Genomic DNA, 22243 nt, shown 5'->3' with positions numbered 1-22243 from the left:
ATTTTTTTTACAAGTACATTTTACTGAACAAACTCATCGCATTATATAGGGGGGGAGGGGGTTGGAAAAATAAACATAAAGGGTCGGGGGGGGTCGGGATTAGATAAAAAACAATAGGGGATGGGAGACAGCAGGCAAGGGGTGTGGAGGGGGGGGGGCCGCCAAAAATCATTGTTCTTGTCAGTAAAACATACTCTTAAAAAACCATCGAAATTGCACCCGTCGATGACATAGAACCCTTAACTATTCACTGTCTCACCACAATTCGATTTACAATATAAAGGGGTGGTGTGGCCCTCCTTTTTTTTTTTTGATAAGGGGGGCCTAAGTCATAAGGGGATATAGTATTGTTAGCAACAACAGGGACTTGGGCTACCCCACCTGTCTGACGCTGGCCGGGACTGGATCCAGCACACTTTGTACAGATCCCTACAGGCGGTCTGTGCATAAGAGAACACCCAAATTGCATTTAATACAATAACAGTTTTATTCATGTGACTTATAAAAATAGCGTTACAAAGCTATCATCCAAAACCTTTTGTTTGCCCGTACTTGCCGGGTAGTTATACAATATTTAAGGCATCTAAAATCAACCTCATACACTGATTTTTTTGCATACAGTTTTTTGCAGTGTTCGTTGGTACATCTGGTGACTTTAGAATGTGGTATGGTTGTCTTCACATCTGTCTAGTCGACACACATTGGTGTTTCTGGCACACTTTGGTCATTGGAAATCGTGGAATCTCTTCTTTGTGCTCACCAGACCTGTTGTGTTAACTGGGAGTAATGGATCCTACGCTGCTAGCCGCAATGGTATATGGTCATATTGTGCTTAATAAGGATGGAACATTTGCACTAATAATTGACTCTTGTTGAGTAAGAAGTTGTTTGCCGTTTGTGTAGACGTGAAGTGACAATTGACTTTGTCTGGCTGGTAGCTTGCAACTTCAATGTTAAATCCTGCCTTCATATAATGTGCTAACTGGTAATGAATGATATGTGCACGCAGAGTATAACTATTTCTTACGATTACTTAATTTTACAAAGTGACCCTGGCTGCAATCTGAACTGATTACAGAGTAAGAAATGCCCATATTTGTGTAACTTTTCTTGTGTATGTAGCTTACTAAATTTGTGTGCTTGTATGTTTATTTTTTATTAGGCATTTTGTTAACAAAAAACTTGCATCATTACATTCATGCATGTGGTAACTGTTTAGAGCTTACATTTGAACATTATTAGTCCATTTCCATCCTTCCCACGGCACCCCCTTCCCCCTTCAGACCAGACGAGTCGCATTAAACGTTTGTGGAATTGGGCTACATGTGCTTTGATTGGGCATCCTGCCTCTGAGGGGTTTGTTCATTCTTTGTAGATGTTGAAGAAAGGAGCCCATTCAATTTCTCTGCTTGGGGATATCGTGAAGCGCCCCCGTGATGTTCTCCATCTCATATTTCTCTCGCTTTTCGTTCCCCAACTGTGTCGGGAGTGTTAGTGATTTCCAGGTTATGGTAATGCAGACCCTGGCCGCTAGCAGTGGGAAGTGTGGAATGTGGAAGAGCTTCACCCAGCGGTCTTCCCGTTCTTTCTGGTTGAATCAGACTAGTCTAGGATTGCACTCCCTTTCCACTGCGTCAATCTTTTTGATCCATGCTAAAACCTCTTTCCAGAACTTCTTGATTCTTGGCCCACATGTGCCTATAGTCCACTTGGTACCCACTTTTTATCCAGCATTGGAGGCTGGTTTGGTTGAACATTTTGGCTAGGCGTCTTGGATCGTAGTGCCATCGATGTAGGAGTTTTAAGCTGTGTAGCTTATATTGAGCGGAGATGGAGGTTTTGTGGGCTGATTTACACATTTGTTTCCATAGGTGGTCATTCATCTTGGGGCCCAGATCCTTCTCCCATCTTTTTTTAAGGGCTTCTTCCTTTTTCAGATGATTGCAGAGCATGGTCTTGTATAGCGTGGTGATGAGGAGGAGGCTTCCCTTAGGATTTCAGCATTCGACCTGGTGGATCATCACATCTTAGCCCGGTGGCTCAGTGGATGCTGTCTTTTCTTAGCAACTGAGAGAGTTGTGTATTCAGTACGGAAGCAGATGCTGCACCCATTAAGGTCAGCTTTGGGGTGCCTCGGGGCTCTTGTACCTCGCCTTGCTTATATAACCTCTTCACTGTTTCGTTCTTTGCAATGTTAGCACATGAGGGGGTTATTTTTACGTACTACGCAGAGATAGTGTATCATCCCTCTCTCTGAGAATCATGACCTGGATGAAGTGTGGATTAATAAAACCTACCAGCTTATTGATTAATGGAGGTTTCAGAACAAACTAGCCTTGAACAGAGGGAAGACTGTGCTTTTAGTTGTTGGTTTGCCTAATATGCTACGAAAATTTGTCCTCTTAAAGTAAATACATTGGGGGTTGTACTAGACCAACATCTTACCATGAAGCCTCATGTCTATACCATTATCTCATCATGTGTCTATTATATTACACTCCTGGCCCAATTTAGGCCCCTGATTTCGCAGGCCAATGCAGAGACGATGACAAGGGCAACAATAGGAGCCAAGATCGATTTATTGCTTGAGTCTCTTGATGGGAATCAATAAGTATCTGTAAGAAACGGCAGGTAATCCAAAATGGGCATGAAGGGTGGTATTAGGCCTCTCTCGAAGAGACCATGTAACTACGGCGAGATGCTCACTTCATTGGCTTCCAGTGGAATCCAGAATTCAGTTTAGAGTCCTTGTTATAACCAAAAAGTGCAGGCAGCGTAAGATGCCGGCATACCAGCAAACCATACTCGCCAAAAAAAGTCATGGTAGATTGCTGAGGTCAGATAGCCGGTCAAGTGGCACAGCGAGTAGAGCGCTCGCTTTGACATCCGTGCAGAGCCTGATTACGCAGGTTCGAATCCCGGCGGAGCCAAACTCAGCCTTTCATCCTTCCGAGGTCGATAAATGAGCATCACACACCGTGGGTAATAATAAGCAGCGCTCAGATACCTGAGGGTTCGAAGCGCTATATAAATGCCAAATTATTATTTATTATTATTAAATCAGGATGTGTTGATTCCTAGATGCAGAACTGGGTCTTTAAAGGGAGCCTTCTATGCGATCGCTCCCAGGCTATGGAATGATCTGCCCAGGAATGTGAGAAGCAGTCTACGGATACGTTTAAAAACGGACGAAAGAGACTATTGTTTGCTTAGATCTCTTTCATGGATTCTGATCATTGCACCATTATTTCCTACATTCTTAACTGAGTCAGCCCTCTTTGCGTTTCTGTTGTGAGTTAGTATGCGCCCTAAAGCCTATGGGTCAATGTGTGCACGTTACAAATTTAATAAAGTAAAGCTCATCTGTGGAATTCCTTGCCCACATCCCTAAGGGCTGACTGGTCCTTCTTCAGCTTTAGAAGAAAAAAAAGTTGGATCCATGACCGGCCCTAGGCTGTCAACTATTGTTACTAGTCAGAATATTATGTTTGTAGATCTATGTACACTGGCTTTGTATATTTCTGATGTATTATAATCACTCCGTAAATAAGGTCTTGTAACCGTTCCACCATGTACTTATTCCTACATTACTTGCAATTTGTAAACTTCAAGTAACCTGCAACGCGACCAGATACCTACGGGGGTGGAGCACTATATAAATAAACGTTCTGTTTCAGAGGCTTTTCTCCATGGCTTGCAATTACATCCATGTAGATAAAAATCAAAAGAAGCATTCTGGTTTCTGTTAAGTAACTCGACTGTTGCACTGCCCTCTGCTCTAAACTTGTGTGTAAATGTACACAGGAAAATAATACACTTGTCGTATTAACACAATTTTTATGTCTATTAAGGCCTGGTACGAACCTTATCTTGAGACCTGGCTGTGCCTATCCTTCCTATTCCATTTTAATCTTGACACTAATTGCCAGCTACCGCCTAAGCTCTACACAGATTTGTATTTATGCAGAATCAGGATTATGAGTTATCCTGAAGCTTTGAGGCCTGTAATCATTCAGAGATGTGCTGTGGCTTCAATTTATGTTGTTACTTTGCATTTATATAGCGCCTTATGTATCATTGGTATGCTCTCGGCGCTGGTAGGTTGAACACCCTCGGGAACCGTAGTTCAAGTCAGTAGAGGGAGAGGGCGAGTCAATAAGGTGCGTGGGTGCACCGGATATGTGTGCAGCTGGTGTGGCACTTGCATGATAGCTGCTTCTTAGCGGTAGGTGTGGTGGTTGGGAGCCCAGGAATGTGTTCATTTTGGTGGGTTGATACCCAGACTGATTTCTGGCTGCATTAGGCCTGAGGAGACTCATAGGCTAGGGGTGTCCTGAGCCAGCTATGTTTAATTAGGATGATGAGGAGTATGCGCCAGAGTTAGTATGAGAACAGCTATACCGAATGTGTCATAGTATCGCTATGTTCCATTTGAGTGGTGGTGTATAGGAGAGAGTAAGCATGGTGATGAGATATGGTAGTTTTCAGTAAGGTGCTTGATCTTACTCCACATCTGAACTCCATCCGTCCCGCGCACTCAGTCTGTCCCACGCTCTCCATCTGCTACATGTTCTCCATCCATTCCATGTATTCGATCATTCCATGTACTCTATCCATTTCATGCACTCCGTTCGTTGTTTCCACTCCATCCACTGCATCTATCCATTCCATGCACTCTTGTCACTCCATGCGCTCTATCTACTCCATGCGCTCTCTACACTCCATGCGCTGCATCCACTCCAACTGCTTCATCCGCATTGTCCGTTCCGTTCACTCCGTCCGTTCCATCCGCTCCAGCCACTCCATTTGATCTATTCCCTTCACCCGATCTGTCTACTTCATCCATTCAAACTACTACACCCGTTCCATGCGCTTCATCCATCCCGCGCACTTCATCTGTCCCTCGTGCTTCTCCCGTCTCATGCACTCGATCTGTCAATCCATGTATTCTATCCATCTCATGCACTCGTCCACTTCATCCGTTCTATTATTTTCCATCCCCTCGATCCGTTCCATCCCCTCGATCCATCCATTATCTGTTCATCCGCAGCATCCATATCACCTACTGCATCTATTTCATTCCTCACATCTACTGCATCTATTTCATTCCTCACATCTACTGCATCTATTTTATCCCCTTCATTTATTCCTTTCAACCACTTTATTCCATTCATTGATTTCACTCGTTCAGTTCAGTTTGTCCATTAGAATTTACAGTAGCAGTTTGTTTTAGATTTTTCTTGCTCGGATCTGTGTTTTTATTTATTTATTTTTTTTGATGTAGCAATCTTGGGCTACTGTCTTTGTTATCATGTTAGAGTTGGAGTCGATTTTAGGGGAAGAGCCACGTTTTCAGTAATTTGCGGAAAGACATGAGGTCTTCGGTGAGTCGGATGTGGGGATGGAAGTGAGTTCCACAGAGTGGGGTTAAGGGCTGAGAATGATGATCCACCTAGCCTGACTGAGGTGGTTTTTGATATCACTAGGCGGCTGGCAGAGCTTGATCGTAGAGTGCGTGGTGGATAGTAGGGTTTTAGTTTGTCCTGGAGATATTGATGTCTGGTTTTATGCATTGCTTGGTGAGAGTTGCATAAGGTTTTGAAGGTCACCCTTCGGGCAACCGGAAGCCAGTGCAGAGTTTTGAGAGCTGGGGAGATGTGATCTCTTGGGCCAAGTGTTAGTAGCAGTTTGGCCGCAGCATTTTGTGCTCTTTGTACTTTAGTCAAGTGGTACGCATGGATTCCGAGGTACGGGGGTTAGCATAGTCCAGTCTTGACATAACAAATGATTGGACCGCAGAGAGTCTGTTGGGAAAAGTGAGGTATGGAAAAATGCGCTTAAGAGTTTTGAGGTGGTAGTGGCAGGACTTGGAGACGTTGACTTGGAGCGAGAGGTTTAGGTCTGAGTCTAGAGTGCATCCAAGGTTTTTTACTGAGTTTGAGAGTGTCAGGGAATTGCCCATGTTGGTTGGCCAGGGTAGGGGGTGTGGAAGAAGTTCGGAGTTGCCACATACCACGATTTTGGTTTTGGAGGGGTTTAGCAAGAGGTGGTTTGTGGTCATCCAATGATCTATGTCAAGGAGGCAGGCAGCGAGGTCGAGTTGGGAGTTGGGTTTTGAATTAAGGAGTTTTAGGATTAGTAGTGTCATAGGCGTAGTTGTAGCAGAGGATATTGTGCGAGCGGATTATTCTTGTGAGGGTGGACATATAGAGGTTGAACAGGAGGGCCAAGAGGCATGCTCCTTGTGGCACTCCACAAGGAGCATGCCTGATCTTATTCTTAAAAGAAGATGGCTGCTTTACTACACTCTTGTTTCTAATGTTGGCGAGCTATGTTCGCATATTCTTGTTTTCACCTTTTATACATTGGTCATGTTGGTGTTCTTGTCTGTGGATGCATGTTAATTTGCTTCATGTATAAATGCTTATATTGCCTATTCATGCTCTTCATGTGGAGTGCATATGTGCTTTGTGTTTAATGCATGCACTTTTTTACTGCTGCAACTAAGGTTTGACTGCGTTTGCCATCTTTAGCCTAAATTCTGTCCTTTGTACCTGCCTGGGAGACTGGTGGAGGGTTGCCTCAGTGAGTAACGTTTCTCACTTGTGTGACATTGAGCTGGGGGATGGGCAGAAGCCATTGATGACGTTTTAATCTGCCTCCCACCATTTCACCCCTCTGGTTGAGTTCTCAACCCCACTCTTCTGCTCTCCCCTGTATAGGGCTCCTTGGGTGTCATATAGTCACCCCCCTCAAGTTACCGCCACGTCATACATGCTCATCTGGACTCCAGGTCATATAGCAGCACCATTGGAATCACAATATATACCCAGTGCTGAATGTAATTGAGGGTCGAAAGGATATATACATTTAAACCTGGGAGATGCAATATGGCTCATTGGTTTGTGTTTACTCATGCACGCGAGTATCCAAGTTTATTAATATTTTTATTCCTGCTGTCTTTTTGATAAAACTGGAACACAGATAACGAATAGTACTAGTTTGAGTATGGCCACTAGTATTTTGAATGTATGTACACATACAAAATGTAAGTAGCAACCAGGGATACCCATTGTGTCTTTAGGTTCAGTTCTGGAAAACTTGTCCAAATACATAGGCAAAGTGCTTTTTCCATTTGTTTCTTCTATTCCATCATATCTGAAAGATACTACAGATTTTTTTTTATCCCATATCAATGACATTCCTTGGCAATCCAGCGACGACATGACTAACATGAATGTTGTGGCTTTATACACATAAATGGGTCACGAATATGGAAAATGGGCCTGCCAATGTTATCTGAGTACCAGATCCTTAAATTTCTTGGAACATACTCATATGGTCCTCGAAATGATAAACCTCTGCCTTACAAACAACATTTTCCTGTTTAACGAGTACTTTAGATAAGTGCAGGGAACTGCTATGGGCGCAAACTTTGCGCCGTGTTGCGCAAACGTCTATGGGTGCCTGGGAAGAATTGGAGGTGTGGTCCGAACACAATAAAGAGACAATAGAGAATGTCGTTTTATGGCTTAGATACATGGATCTGTTTATAATCTGGTACGGATCAGAGTAAGGACGGTTAGACTTTGCCAAGCTATTGAATCCGAATACCAACAACCTTAGGTTCAGAGACAGATGTGAATTTGAGGATCGTGAATCAGTGACTAACTTGTGAATTGCATAGAAAGCCAACAGGATCCAACACGCCATTACATGCAGCAAGTGGACACCCTGAAAGTTTGATGTGGAGTGTTCATTACGGTGAATTTGTGAGGATAAGCCGTAATGGCACCACTCTTGAGGCCTATGATTCAGAAAGCAGAATGACGGCTCAAGGCTTTAAAAGACAACTTTCTCCAGCATTGGATCTTTCATGGATTCACATGCTGTGAATATTCCCCGTCAGGCCGAGAAACCTCGGGAACTTTAACTTACTGCTTTCATATGGAAAACTTCGACACTTCAGTGTCCCATCAGTGTTTTTTGGCTGCTATAGGCTACCGAATAGGATGTCTGGTATAAATAGCCCCGCCCCCGTAGCTTCTCTTCAGTTTTCAACCGTCTCCAAACTGTTGGGATCACCTTGTTTTTCTCTGTCATGCACATCTGTTTTGTATCCAGCCAATATGTCATCTGTGGCCCAGAAAGTCTCTCTTTAGGCCTTGTGCTACCTGCTGCGTGAAGATCTTAGAAGGGGATGGTCATACAGACTGTCTCTATTGTCTTTACTCCCACCATTCAGCAGATGCCTGCGAGATATGCCAGGGGTTTTCGGAGAAGACTTTGAAAGACTGTAACCGCCTGCTAATCTCTTGGTTAAATGAGGGCCCTTACCAGGCTTCGGAAGTCTTCGGTGAGGGTGGAGAAGACCCCTGAGCATCATGGGCGGTGTCTGCAGAACCCCACACCCCCCCTTGAAGAAGCAGCGGACTGAGTTGCTTGCGTTGGAGGTGTGGAGAGGTAGCAAGTCTTCTACGTCCAGGTCGCATTATTCAAAGGGGGCGAGTGGTTCCTAGCTATCCAAGTCAGATCGGCCTGACCAGTCCAAAGGGTTGGGTGGTAGGCCCGAAAAGTCAAAGATATCGGACAAAGGACAGGCGAAGCTGAAGGAGTCTTCCTCAAAGCACTCGTCATCATCTATGGATCATTATAGGTCCTCGTCCAGCCGGGATTCTTCGAAGCACCGTTCAGGTTTAGTCCAGAAAGTCCGGGTCACTGGTAAAGGCTAAGACCGTCAAGGGTGCGGTTCCGATGACCGGAGTATCGACAGATGTTTCCTCGGGGACGGTGCAGTCTGTTTTTCCATCGTCAACGGTGGTGTCGGCTCCGTCCACGACTGTGACTGACGGTGCTCCGCTGTTGTCTTCGACGCCGATTGAGTCAGAAGGTTTGTTATCGACGGGTGGGCCCTGGCAGTCCGTCAGCTTTGAACCCATGCTTCCGGGGGACATTCTGCTGCAGGATCCGGCAGTGTATTCTGTTTCCTCGGGATGGAGGAGGAACAAGTTGTTTTTTGAACGTTGGCTCGGTCTGCAGTGTGCACGGCCGTTGTGGGGTAGGGGCTGGGCTGCCCCTTTACCCGTTGGTTAATTCTCAATCCTTGCAGGTGCTCAACCAGCTCCAGTTATTGTTGGGGCAACTGTATGCAAGGCTGTTACCACCTCCGAGCCCATCGCCTGGTGAGGCCGCTAGGAAGTCTCCTTTGACGCGGTTGCCTTTGTCATTGCTGGTGGGTTTGGACCGTTCACTCAGGCCTCCTGAAGAGGGGAATTGCCTGATTCAGAGCCGGAGAGTGCTTCGCCCGATACCCTGTCAACAGTGTCTTCGTCGCGGGACGATGCTTTGGACACGGATCCTGAGATGGAACTGCCCAGTAGCCCGGCACAACCATCTCCGCCGGATGAAACTGGGGCATTCCACGCCATGATGGCGAAGGCGTGTCGGGAGTTTGGTCTGGTCCCTGAGGAGGAGCGTAAGGACTGCTTTCTCTTCGACCATATGGGAAAGCGTCGGAAGGCGGTCTTCTCGATTCAGATTCTCGACCATGTGTAACAGGAGGGCTTGCACACAATGCGCCACCCGTTTTCTGGGCCTGCATTGAAGGGCCGTCTAGAAAAGAAATTCAAGGCTCCTGATTCCACCCCCAGATGTCTCGTGGTCGTGGTGGCGGCGGCGGTGGTGGTGGCGGCAAGCCATAAGGCCAGAAGCCAACACAAATGTGTCACACCCCCGGACCGCAAAGCCAGGGTGCATGATGCGTTTGGGAAGAAGGTCCTGACGGTAGGGGCTACTACAGTAAAGTCTGCAAACTCCTTGACCATTATGGCCAGATATGACCGGGAAATGTGGCACAGGCTGGCCCCGATTCTCAATCATCTCCCGGAGCAAAACGTAAGGAAGCAATGCTGTTGGTTAGGGAAGGGGAGGAGGCCTCCAACCACAGCAGCAATATCACAGTGGACCTGGCGGAGTTGGGGTTTAAGCAGATCAATAATGGTGTGGTGCTCCGACAGCAGGCCTGGTGTACAGATTTTTGCCCAGAAATCCAGTACGAGGTCGTCGATCTGCCCTGTGAGGGCGAACACTTGTTCGGGGAGAAGATAAAGCTTGAAGGGGATGAAAGAGGATACTGAGACAGATAAGTCTTTGTATTCCTTGCAGAGTGGCCGCTCTTTGTTCCTTTCGGATGTTTCGGAGAGCCGCTGGTAACGCCCGGTTTGCCTCCTCCAGAGATCGAAGTTACGGGCGCTCTGGCTACTCATCGCAAAGCAATAGGCGCACGTCCCAGTCGGTGCAGAAGAGCAGAGACTTTCAAGCTCAACGCAAGAAAGGTTTGCAAGCCTCAGCTGCTAAAGGAAGACAGTCAAAGTCTCAACAATGACTGCCATGTGGGCAGTCTGCTGGAGGGAAGGGTGTCGATGAGTGCTGGATACAGTACATCTCGGCCACTCTTTGGCGTTTCGGCGTCCTCCGGTCCCAATTCTGCTGAAGTATGTGGCGCAGCTTCATCTTCCAGTCTTGCGGCAGGAGGTGGTACTGATGCTAGAAAAAGGGGCGATGGAACCAGTTCAGGTGGTGGAGAGAGGTCAGGGGGGGTGTACTCCCGGTATTTCGTCGTAAAAAGCGCAACAGCAAGTGGAGGCCTATTCTAGATCTTCGGGCCCTCAAGAATCTGCAGCGCCTGAAGTTCAAGATGCTCACACTTCAGGATGTAATCTGTTAGGTGTAACCTGACGAGTTGCTGGCATCGTTGGATCTGCAAGACAGCTATTTTCACATCCCGATGAGGTAGAAGCACCGAAAGTTCCTTCGTTTTGTGGTCGGCGAGGACCATTACCAGTTCTGTGTCTTTCTGTTTGGCCTGAAGTCATCTCTCAGGGTGTTTACGAACTGTCTGGCTCTGGTGGCTTCTTTCCTCCGCAGGGAGGGCCATCATGTGTACCCCTACCTGGACGACTGGTTGGTAAGGGGTTGGTCGCCGGAGCGGGCAAGGGAGTCTCTCATGGCGACTATGGGCCTGGCCTGTTACAAAGGCTGGGATTCTGCGTAAACTTCAAAAAATCCTTTTTGCTGCAGTCCAGGGAATTGGTGTTTCTCGGGCGCAGTTTGTCACCCAAGACAACCTGGTGAAGCTCTCCGACGAGAGGGTGTTCAAGTGGCAAGCCAAAAACTGAGGTCTTGGCTGCACACCAATAGTTCTAATGAAAGTAGCTTTGAATTATACAAGTATTAATGCTTGTTTCGAGAAATTGGAGGTGTATAGGAGGAAAAAAAAGCCTTGGCACAAGACCTAAATACATACAAGAACAGAAGAGGATCCAAGATTGGAACCCTGCCGCCCCCTTCTGGCGGTTAATAATTTGTTTTACAGAGTTCAATTTTTCTTTTTGAGTTATAGTGAAATACTTCAATCACAAAACATTACAAGCCGAATTTCTAAAATAACAGCATTTAATCAAAGACATATATACAAGTGAAAACTCATCCAAATGGTCTATGGCCGACACGTTTTTGATGTCATTCCTCTTTTTCACAGGCCTATTGGAGTTGTTGATGTCATACACAGAGAATAAAGACATTAGATAGCCTGTTAGAATCCAACCAATATGTTCGGTACAACAAAGTGCAAAATCAATTCAAGAAAGTACATCAGAAATAATGCATATGTCAACAATGTCCATGCGTGTTCACCTTTCATGATCGCTTTTAACAAAAACCAATATATCACGTTTGAGGTCTTAGATGTATCTACCTTTTGATTAGGCTCATGGTTGAATGATTGAAGTTGCAAGCCAAAGCAGGAGAGTGGAGAAGGGGTATGCTGGTCTCGATCCGAAGCTACATGTTACTGTTGGGGAGCCTGGGGGGGGGGCGGCATGGCATCATGTATCCCGCTCTTACCCAATTGCCGCCTCTTCATGCGACCAGTTGGAGTTCCTCGCAGACAGGTGGTCGCAGTCGAGGGTTATGGTCAAACAAGCTGGTGGTTGGCGAGGTGTTGGTGGAAGCCCTTCGGTGGTGGACTTGCGCAAGCAATCTCGTGCGGGGTGTGCCCCTGCTGGAACCGGAGTTTCAGTTCACGATCATGGCAGACGCTTCCCAGGCAGGGTGTGGGACGCATCTCGACAAGTTGCAGGTACGAGGCCTATGGTCTCTGGTGGATATGACATTGCCTATCAATGTACTCAAGTTGAGAGCGGTTCACTGGGCCCTGAAGTCGTTTCTCCCGTGCATCCGAGGAGCAGTGGTGAGGTTGTTGACCGACATAATCACCACATTTGAGGAAACCGGGGGGGGGGAGGGAGACACGCATTCCAGAGTCCTGTCGAAAGAGGCTTGGGAGGTTTGGCATTGGGCTTCGACTCAAGGAAATCCATATTGTAGCTTTCTATCTGCCAGGGGTTCTGAATGTTGAGGCAGACTTGCTCAGCAGAGACGCCAGTCAGCTGCACGAGTGGTGTTTGAAGACGCAGCAGGTGGAAGAAATCTTCTGATGGTGGGGGACTCCGCCAATAAACTTGTTTGCTACGATTGAAAACAGTGTCTGAAATTTGCCAGCAGAAGGGCTCATCTGGAGTCGATGGGGGACACTTGCTCATTTCCGTGGACGGACCTCGTTGTGTATGCGTTCCCTCCTTTTCCACTAATTCGGAGGACCATCCAGTGGGTGAGGAAGTATCGGTGCAGGGTGATCCCGGTGGCCCCGTTCTGGCCCAGGCAGAGGTGGTTTTCGGATCTCCATCTAGTGGTAGAAAAGCCGCTTCGTCTCTGTGCAGACCAAGATCTCCTGTCTCAGGGCGACGGCAGTGTGGCACCACGATCTGGCGTTTCTCAGCCTGGTAGCGTGATGCTCCTGATCACTCATAGTTCGGTCACCTAGGTATCTCCAGAGAGTGTCACCGGATCTTGGACGCGGCAAGAGCCCCTTCTACCAATGTATTTTATGGTTGGAAATGGGACGTGATTTGGTGCCTGGTGTGAGGACCATCCAGGGGTGCAGTCGTTGGATGTCTCTCCGGCCCAGCTTCTCCTGTACTTGTTAAATCTTACGCAATGCATTTGACGGCGATCTCTAGGTTCATGAGAAGGTGCCATGCTGCTCCGCTGTTTAGTGATCGTTTGGTTAAACATTTTCTAAAAGGGCTGTTTCTGACATTTCCCCCGGATAAGCGGTTTGCACTGTGTGGAGCCTCAATGTGGTTCTCTCTGCTCTGAGACCTCAGTTTGAACCCATGTCGACTGCTTCTTTGAAGTTCCTCTTGTGAAAGTTGGCATTTCTAGTGGCGATTACCTCGGCCTGACCTGTGTAGGAATTGCAAGCACTGGTCATTGACCCGCCTTATCTGAGGTTTCTGAAGGGCAAGGTTTTCCTGGCTACTAACCCACACTTTATCCAAAAGTGTTTTCAGCGTTGCACAAGCTTGCTTCTCTGCCCACATTCTTTGCTAATACGTCCACGCCGGCAGATAAAGCCCTTCATTCTCTGGATGTTAAGAGGGCGCTGAAACTTTATCAGAACCATACCCAAGACTTCCAGGAGTCGAAGCAGCCGTTTGTTGCATTTGGTCCCTCCAACAAGGGGCACTCTATTTCCAAGCAAGGGCTTTCCCGGTGGGTCTCGTCTACAATTTCATGTTGTCACACGAAAGCTGGCAGGCCTTTGAGGGGCATTCCGAAGGCTTATGCTACATGGTCTACAGCGCAATCGGCGGCGCTGTGGTCTGGTGTGCCGCTTGTGGACATTTGCCAGGCGGCTTCCTGGGCGGTGCTGCATACCTTCACCAGGCCCTTCTGTCTGGGACGGCAACATATGGAAGATGTGCAGGTGGGCCGGGCGGTCCTCCAACGTCTGTTTCAGTAAGGTAGGCCTCGCAGCTTTGGGGGTTTCTATGTTACTCTGACATGCATGAGAACACAAACCAGCAAGTAATAAAGAGTGTTATTGGTGGGTTTGCCTGTGATACACCGCCATGCATTTGTCATACTGCTATTTAATCTATTCCCAGCATGTGAATCCATGAAAGATCCAATGCTGGAGAAGGGAGTAATTTCTTACCTGTAACTCCATTTCTCCAACGTTGGTATCTTTCATGGAGTCACATGCCGGCAGCCCCTGCAGGCAAAACTTGGTTCGGGTTCCCTCTACTTTGGCGGCTAAAATCTGATGGGAAGTGGCGGGGGCGGTACTATTTATACCAGGCGTCCTATTGGGTAGCCTAAAGCACCCAAAAAGAATGTTGATAGGAGTGGTCTAGTTTTCCATAGGAAAACGCTAAGTTAAAGTTACCAAGGTTTCCCAGCCTGACGGGGAATATTCACAGCATGTGAATCCATGAAAGGTACCAACGGTGGAGAAATGGAGTTACAGGTAAACTACTCCCTTAACCCTAGAAGGTGATTGAACATAAAAGCTAGGCAGCAGGATAGACCAAGCCTCCTAACAGGATCTCAAAAGCAGAGAAATTCAGGAACTGAGAAAGAAACCACACGTCTCATCCTAACTTTTGATAGTCAAGCTTTGGTGATTAGATGGACACTACAAAAACATTTGTTGGCAGACAAGGACCTCTCGGACATCAGTTTTAGAAGGAATTGTTCCATCAAGGAGACACTAGTATACAGTTTCATGGCACAAGAAGACAAAATGGGCATGTGGTTTACAAATCAAAGTTTTTTTCTTTTTTTTGTTAATGCACGAGGTGTAACAAATATGTGAAATTGCTTATCATTTGAAGATCCAATTTTGGCCCACACTATTCCAATATTGGACAAGATCACATGCGAAACAGACTATGTGGTGTACGTTCTGACATGTGCTTGTCGGAAGTGGTACATCAGCAGCACCAAGTGCAAATTAAAGATACAGATTCAGCAGCATTTGAGCTATTTTGCATAATGATCCAAACTACCCCATGGCTAAACATTTTACAGACTGCTATAGAAGCAATATGGAAAGTCTCGGTTTCTTTGGAATTCATAGGATCGAAACTGGACCACAGGGGGGGTGACAGAGAACGGATGCTACTGCAAAAAGAGACTTGTGTATTAGACTTTGGAAGTAAATATCCTAATGGCCACAATATCGAACTATACACTTTTTAGGAGGAAGAATTGTTAATTATCTGTCTTCGTTTTACTAAAATGTGTATTCTTGTATATGTGTTCTTGACAAGCGGAAAGGAGCACGATTTTCATCTCGCTGGAAATGTTTTGTTATGTAGTTTTATATTTTTATTCTTGGATGGTTGCTTTCTTTTGCTTTTTATTTCTAATTGTTGGAAATTAGATGTAGTTATCTGGTTGTTTGTATTGGTTTTGGCGTGACTCAGGCATTCGATGGAAGGGCTGTTTGATTATTATGTGGTGTTTACATGTATGTATCGGACAAAAAAAGCTACTGAGCAGTTTGTGTCCGATTAGTAATGATATACTGTCGTACTCTTGGAGGATTTTAGCAGTCGTGCACTATGCACTTTAATACGAATTACCTTTTATGTAGGAAATGCTGGTTGTGAGATATGGTAGAGTTATGTGAGCTAAATATAAATGCTGCTATGCACTTTATTTCATGCTGTTATGCACAGTAAAATGCTGCTAGGCACTATATGCAATTTAAGTTAATAACCAGCCTTTAGCAGCACTGGCGCTCTCCAGGTTTTGGTGTTTGAACAGAAGGTGTGCTGCTAACTGTGACCATGCTCTGAGGCTAGCCAGGGCTATGAAGTAACGTTTTGTTAAAGAATGTCCAAAGTTGCACTTTCATCTTAATGATTGAATGAACGCTGCATTGTGAACAAGAATGTTTATTGGTTGATAATTTCACCGTAATTAAATAAATAGCCTCTTGAATTAGCTTCATTCAAACAGAAAAGGAAAAGTTCTATTTTTTTTTTTTTTGTTTTGTTATGGTTCACTAGGTTTGAAATAGAGTATGGCTAAACTTTGCCATTTTGTTCAACATTGTTTCCTGCTCCCCTTATTCGGCATTGTTGTCTGCTCCCCGACACGCGTTTCCCCACTGGTTTTATCCAGCGGTTCTTCATGAAGATGCAGTTTTCAATAAAAGATATTTACTCAATTTAATCAAATATTTGCTTCTTTTTGTTGTGTTCTTTCATTGCTATGAGTGAATTTAATTTGAATCCTAAAAACCAAGTCATAGAGTATGGACCAATTTTCAATGTCTTGAAGCCATTTATATTAAATACCCAAATGGGAGAACATTTATTTTACTTGCAATCAGATGCCTCTATAGATAGTAGTTGGATGCTTGTAGCTCCAAATGAATGATGTAGTGGATCATATTATTGGGTCATGTAGTTACCCTGAAATTAAAGACAAATGATATGCATCTTAAGTAAATTGTGGTCATGTAATTGCTGAAGACAATGCTGAACATTGGACCAGCCGTAGCTAGAAGATAGGATTATAGCTCTTTCTGTGCTTACCTGAACAAAAAATAGATTTCTTGATCTTCAGACGCTCTCACAGTGCTGCGATTGCCATTGTGTTTCTATTTCAAAATAGACGCCATTTGTCACGCGATGACGTCATCGCGTATACGTACGCGATGACTTCACACGTTATTTCCGTGCGGTCGCCATAACCGCTGATTATTGCTTTGCTGCTTGTTTTGTCAAATAAGACTTGATTTGTCTTGGTTATATCTGATTACATGAAACATTTTATACATGTAATGATAAAAATATTTTTTTAACAAGATAGAGCTTTAATGGGCACTAAAACTAAACTGATAGTCGTAATGAGGCATTCATACATATGATGATGCTAATTTCTTATAAACACGATGAGAAGCTGAATTGATCACTTGGGTTGAACCGTTAGTTATTATTGTTCATTGTATAAATAGAGTTATCATGATACATTATTGGAGATGGTAAAACAGTCAGATTAGGTTAAAGACAATATAGTATGGTGTGATTGTGATGGTGTCTTTCATAAGAAATGGTATAACTCCTGGTCTGTGTTGAGGCCGGAGCGAAGTATCCATAGTGCAAAATTGGCTTTTCGTTTTCTCAAAAGTTTTTCTAGGTTGCCACTTCTGGGTGGAAGGGATGCCTTTACGATCCCAGAGAACCTGAGTTGACGGTTCTTGATTTATGAGTTCCCTGAAAGTGTGTAGCTAAGGCGATCTTGGGTCTTGTTTGATGATGGCTCTGATGTGTTCTCCAATCTTTGTTTTTAATGTCCTGATGGTACTACCGATATAAAGTTGGTTGCATACACATTTTATAGCATACATCACATTTTTACTGTTGCAATTTGATCAATTGCTGGATTGCTACTTGTATTCCATTAGGCTTTTGAGTTGTAGTTTTGGCGTCTTCTGAGTATTTACAGATTTGGCATTGGCCACATTTGTAGTTTCCTTGTGGTGGTATTTTTAGCCACATAGATTCTGGCATCATTGGTTGTGATTTCTTTTTTTGTACTGGAAGTGAGATGGACTTAGCTTGTCTTTCAAATTCTTTGTTTTGTCGACAGTGAAGTTGGGATGATCATCCAACATTTTTTGCAAATCGGAGTCCACTTTCATTATGTTTCAGTTTTTCACAAGAATGTTTGAGTATTTGTGCTGTAGATTGTGATAAATCGTATTTGTAGTTGTCTGACTGTTTCTAGTTTGCAAATTGTATCCTGTAGAAGTTGCATTCTGTGCCTGACTAAGGTTTTACGATCACTTTTTTTTTTTTTTAAGAGGATTCTGACACTATCCTCGTTTTCTGATTTTGCATGGTGTGGGACACATGTTTCTCAAATTCCTCTTTGGTGGTACAGTTTCGAATGGATTGGGTCCTCCCCAACGCATTCCACGTCTTTGACATGCAATGTCCAAGATGTCAAAGATGTGGAATGCGTTGGAGGAACATCCAGTCGAAAGAACGGTACCAGTTGGTAAGTATTTTTGTTCTTCTCTTGACTCTCAGCATTTCTCCATAAGGTATATTTTGGATGACATGAGTTGGGTGATTGCTGGTTGCGTGTAATCTGTTGACTGTGGTAGGTTTGATGTACAGGGTGGTATGAATCATGTTTGCTTGAATATAGAGATTGATGTCCTTGAAGTTTAATTTGTGATTGACTGTATTGTGTGGTAAGTTTCAAAAAGTGTTGTCATTGAGGTAAATAAAATAATCCTGTAGTTGTCGTAAGGAACCGTTCCAAATTATAATAATGTCATCAGTGTATTGCCCCAAAAAATGACATTGTTTTTTGTAAATGATGGGTGCCGTAATGCATACTCAAGTTCGTAGTTGCCCATGTAAAGATTTGCATACGATGGGGCGAACTTGGCTCCCATGGCGGTTCCTTGGGTCTGTTTTGTACAGTTGCTTATTGAAAATAAAAATGTTATTGCTTAAAGTAAAATATAACATCTCAAGAATCATTAAGTTCTCTTCATAATAGGATATGGATCTTGTTTACAAAAAATAGTCCAGACAGCCTCTGGGGGAAAATGAGACAAGGTAAAGTACCTCTGAGGAGGTTAAGCTGATAGACTTTTTTGAGATGTCTGAAATGTGAGTGGATGAGAGTGTGGAGTTAAAGATGGCCCCAAGGTTTCTTGCTTCGCAGTTGGGTGCAGGTGCCTGGCCAAGGGAGGCTGGCCAGAGTGAAGTATGAACGCAGGAGCAGGGGTCTCACAAACAGGGGTTTCAAACAAACATACAGTTATACTAACAATGTTACTTTCTAGAATAGTTGAACACAATTCAAAGTTAAGTAAATAACTTTGTAATACTTTTTGGAATGGCAGTTAGCAATTCACAGATAAGTAATAACTTTGCAACTTATTTTATTTCAGGAATATACAGTTAAAGCACCAACGCATAGCAAGTAAGTACTTCGCAGGAACCCTTGTTTTATTTTCTTCACTCACAGAGGCCTTATACCTTAGCAGTCCTTTCCTAATCTAGGGCATGGGTGTTTTCAGAGGCAGAAGGGGACACTGGTGGTTTAGTGGCCAACAGTAGGCAGGTCAAGATGAGGCACAAACTGTAAAAGTCACAGTTCCAGAGGATTTCTCAGCTAACGAGTAAGTAACAGACTTAAGATTTGGTAGAAGTGTTCAGGGACTTCGTAGAAGGCTCCCTAGATACAGATACGTTGCAGCGTTGGGCCTGGGCAATCGGTATGGGCGAACTGCGAACTACACGAATCACCACCTTAGCCAGAGAGGAGTGACGCAACGACTTTAGGTGAGTCTTACCCGCACAGTACCCCAGCAGTGAAGATGAGCTTCCAGACAGACGCATTCCCAATGCAGCAGCTCAGGACCTGGCCTCTGGATTCTTGGTTGTGGTGATGAAAGAAAGGACAATGTATGGGAAATTGCAGTAGCAGCAGATGGGAATGGCTCCCAGCAGAGGATTCTTCTGTGCTTGAAGAATGCTCTGTAGATTTGGTGCTCTTTTTAAGGTACCAGATGAAAAACAGTTGTCGTCTCATTGAGCTATCTCGGTCCAGCACTCTGGTGAGGACTTAAGGAGGGGAATCTTGCTTCTGGGGGTCCAGAAGGAGTCCACTGAAGTTTCAGCAATATTCGTTCACGGGAAGACTTTGCACAGCACTCAGCTTCGAGGTCCCAGGGTATTGGCGGTTTGCAGACCAGGAAGGTCACAGCACGTTGTGGGATGGCTCAAAATGCAGGTCTTAAGACTGACTGCTCCTACCAGCCTAAGGGTCGGAGTAGTCCTCTTTGGGACCCCTCTGTCGCGTGGAAGGTGTTGGCACAGGCAGCGGTTACATAGCAGGCATCTCTGGTCGCTGGAATCTGCTACAGCCATCTTATCTTTGTTCTCATCGGATTCTGCTCCAGTGGTCGACTTATCTGCAGCTTCCAGATCCTGGCCATTTATCCAGCAATCCACTCACATGCTACATTCAAACTTTGGAAAACTAAGTTTAACCTTCTTAATTTTCTCACTTGAAATTATTAAATATTTTAAATATTGCTTTGGAAATATTCAAAATTAGCCTCCAATGTTTTTTAATTCATTTCAAATTACTAACCCGAACCCTGACGTTCTTTGTGTGTTGGTTAGAGTCCTCTTCGGGTTCCTGAAAAATCATGGTGACCTTGTGTGTTTTCTCGACAGCCAACCTCCCAGTTAGGACTGGCTAGAGGCAGGCATGCCAGAAGACCAAGCACTAAAGTCTCTGATTCCTACCTCGTTGCCTGTCTTCCGACACGCAGGAACCTCGGAGGGCTTCACAAAGGATTCCCTCTGAAAACAAGAATCGAACCATGACCTCCGTGCTCCTAGGACAGCGGAAGGACCAAGAAAAGACAAGCGCCCTAATAATGGCACAAAAATACAGCCGCCATGCTAGATGAATTGTGACCCTTCTGTGGATTACCGCGGCTGGTTTGACAGCCTGCTAGTAAAAATCACACAAGTCGGTGGAACATGTCCACTGCCACCAACCAGAAAGGTATGCTTGTCACACTAACAGAAATGTTGTTGCAGAACCAGTGAGAAAGGGGATACTATATAACACCTCCACTCCAAATACAATGGGGAATTGTAGAATGGATAAAAGTTATCCTTCTACCCTTGGGAGCATCCTCAGCAACACTGTAGATAAAGTGGTGTTATGCAATAATAAAATGTAGATGCCCAAAAGGTTATAAGAAAGTATGATTCCAAAAATGGAGTGTCTCAAAAATGACTTCCATGGAAAAGTGTAAAAGAGAGGTTGAGTGAAAGGGTGTTTTTAGGAACATAGAAAATGTGCTGGGGCATCTCCGGGGTGAGGGAGATTTAGTATAAATATGAAAATCTAACAGAACAGTGGTGCTGTGGCATGACTTGGCAGACATGTCATATTGTACTAGATCTATGTAAATCCACACAAATGTGGCTCTTCAAGATCTTTGCAGCCTACTTTCAGGCTCCATGATCAGCACACCCAAGGACGAGCTTTATTTTTACTCAAAAAGGCCATATACCAACTCTCTGGGGCGTATTCTCACCATTGTTGGGGTGAAAACATGCCCCTGAGAGATGCTGTGTGGCCCTTTTTATTTTATGGCCTATTTCACTGTGCCGTATCTGTTGATCCCTATTTGGATTTACTGATCCATAACTGGCTTTTTAAAAATAAAATAAAAGCGTACTTTGCATCAATCGATGCACTCCAATACTGTGACGTGGGGATCCAATACAATCTGTGGATCCACACCAAGTCAATCAGATTACATTCATTTCTCTAAAGCCGCTTAAATTGATGCATGTTGGTGCAAAATTAGATCTGCTGATTTAAATGTCAAAATATACATGAATCAAAATGCTCCAGATTTATTTAGTCACTATGGATTTTCACCACACCAAGCAAAGAACTAGACCCAGATGCAAGTTTCTTGCACAGGTTTCATGCACACCCATCTACATTGGAACAAACAGTAGCTATGGGAATTTCGATGAGAAATGCAGCTTTTGGATCCCGATGTAAACTTGAAATGAAAAGTAAACAATGAATTTTTATTTCCAAACACATCTGGGATTAAAGGTTTTTCCAATGCAAAACAAATAGGACTTAGCATGGTTGCAGCTATAGTGAGTGGAAAAGCATAGGATACTTATTGAATGTATGTTTTTCCATGACCTCACATCACTAGTGGGATAGTGATTAGTATTTTTGTGCGTTTGGGTATATGGCCATGTCGTCGTTCTATTCCAGGCTTTGTATTGCACAAAAAGTATTTGTGATGGTGTATAGACCAGCTGCCAAGTTATTTTCCAGCATTTGCATTGGTCGCTTGTGAAATAAAAACCTTAAGTACGCAACTGAATAGTTTAGATACTATTTTCGAATAGTTTTTACACTATCCAGCTGCTGGCAAATTGATTTGTGCACACCACCTCGAGTTTAATTGGTGATGTAATTGTGAATGTTCTTTAGTGATGTGTATACATCTAGATCTGTTGAAAGAAAAAAAGTATTGAAGGGTGGTCCTGGTTGCATCGTAAACTATTTTTAAAAAGTGCCTGTTTTGGTACCTTTGAAGCAACTATAGTTCCATCATTTAAAAAAAGTGTTTGGCGTCTTCCGTTCTGATTGCTCTGAGAGTTTGGGTTTTCAAAATCTTTTTTGCAGGTGGTATTTTGTTTTCACCTCAATCAAGTCTCAACCGGTTTGATGGCCTCTGTGTTTGAGGTATACTGCATTTACAACGGACTTCCAGAAATGTTTATTTTTTTCAAGGTTTTTTTGT

General features: G+C 44.4%; 1 protein-coding gene across 3 annotated transcripts in view; it reads left to right on the top strand.

Moving 5' to 3' along the window:
* The window catches only part of TBPL1 (TATA-box binding protein like 1), a 270644-nt gene that overhangs the window by 50951 nt on the left and 197450 nt on the right, over positions 1–22243 (top strand). Inside the window, exon 2 of one of the 3 annotated variants that reach the window (XM_069607407.1) lies at positions 18830–18861. The exons of the other annotated variants lie outside the window; for them this stretch is intronic. The gene's annotated coding sequence lies outside the window, so the exon portion shown is untranslated. The remainder of the gene's footprint in view (positions 1–18829; positions 18862–22243) is intronic. 3 annotated transcript variants of the gene reach the window in all.

The sequence above is a fragment of the Ambystoma mexicanum genome, chromosome 4q (assembly GCF_040938575.1).
Source record: "Ambystoma mexicanum isolate Mex_15411 chromosome 4q, UKY_AmexF1_1, whole genome shotgun sequence".
NCBI classification, from domain to species: domain Eukaryota; kingdom Metazoa; phylum Chordata; class Amphibia; order Caudata; family Ambystomatidae; genus Ambystoma; species Ambystoma mexicanum.
Note: the sequence above shows the minus strand (reverse complement) of the source record. Positions and strands in the feature narration are given on the sequence as shown.